General features: G+C 72.5%; 1 non-coding gene across 1 annotated transcript; it reads right to left on the bottom strand.

Annotated features, from left to right (window-relative positions):
* Nucleotides 1-242: 242 nt before the first annotated feature.
* On the bottom strand, nucleotides 243-395 carry LOC116629570. The gene has a single exon (XR_004298787.1). It is a non-coding gene; the product is annotated as a 5.8S ribosomal RNA (ribosomal RNA).
* Between the last annotated feature and the right edge of the window lie 735 nt (nucleotides 396-1,130).

The following is a 1,130-nucleotide window of genomic DNA, read 5'->3' on the forward strand; positions in this document are numbered from 1 at the left end:
TGGGGATGGGGGTGGTGCGGGGCGGGAGGCGGGGACCGGGCAACGGGGGCGGAGGAGGGGCCACCGTGTCTGCACTTAGGGGGACGGAGGGCCCGGCGGCCGAGCCAACCCCTCCCCGCCCGAGGACGGAGCCCACGGGCGGGCAGGGCAGGCACCGGCAGAACGGGCCCTGCGAGGGAAAACCCCCAGCCGCGCCAAACCCCAAGGGCGAGAGACCCCAGGGGCGGCGATTGATCGTCAAGCGACGCTCAGACAGGCGTAGCCCCGGGAGGAACCCGGGGCCGCAAGTGCGTTCGAAGTGTCGATGATCAATGTGTCCTGCAATTCACATTAATTCTCGCAGCTAGCTGCGTTCTTCATCGACGCACGAGCCGAGTGATCCACCGCTAAGAGTCGTACGAGTTTTGATTGTTAAGGGGGGCCAAACCCACAGAGGGGAAGGGCCCCGCCCCCTGGCACGGCACATTCCCCGGAGGGTGCCTCCGGCCGGCCAAGTCAAGACAAACCAGACCGCACTCCGAGAAGGTCGGAAAGGTTGGACAAACAGGGCGTCCGGCCACCGCCCTCCAAGCGAGGGGCGAGCCCGGACAACCCCACAGGCGCCCAGGGGGTTCCCGCCTGGCCCCCCCCACGCACGCCGAGGACGCGAGGCAACGCGCGCGCGCAACGGCCGAACGGCCGCCGGGTAGCCCCCTCCCGACGGCCGCGAGGACCGTGGCGCGGCGCGCGGCAACCCCGGCCCCGGGGCGGGGTGGGCGGCGGAGTCTGGGGGAGAAGGGACTCCTCCTCCCCACGGGCCCGACCGCCCCGACCCGAGGCGGACGGGCGACCCCCAAAGGGTCTTTAAACCTCCGCGCCGGGACGCGCTAGGTACCTGGACAGGGGGTGGGGGACAGGCGAGGCAGGGGAGGGGACGAGGCCCCAGGCCACCGCCTCGACGCCGAACCCCGGCCCCGGCCAAACAACCACCCGCAGGGCAACAAACCCCGACGCTGCCGGCCCGTGACGGAGGAAGGCCCGCCGGGTGCCGCCACCGGCCCCCCGCCACCACCCGACGACGCCACCCCACCCACCCAAAGCCGCCGGGGCGGACCGGACCCCCTCTCGCCTTCCAAGACGCCCCCCAAACC

This window comes from Phoca vitulina, unplaced genomic scaffold, assembly GCF_004348235.1.
Source record: "Phoca vitulina isolate PV1807 unplaced genomic scaffold, GSC_HSeal_1.0 scaffold1487, whole genome shotgun sequence".
In the NCBI taxonomy this organism is placed as follows: Eukaryota; Metazoa; Chordata; class Mammalia; order Carnivora; family Phocidae; genus Phoca; species Phoca vitulina.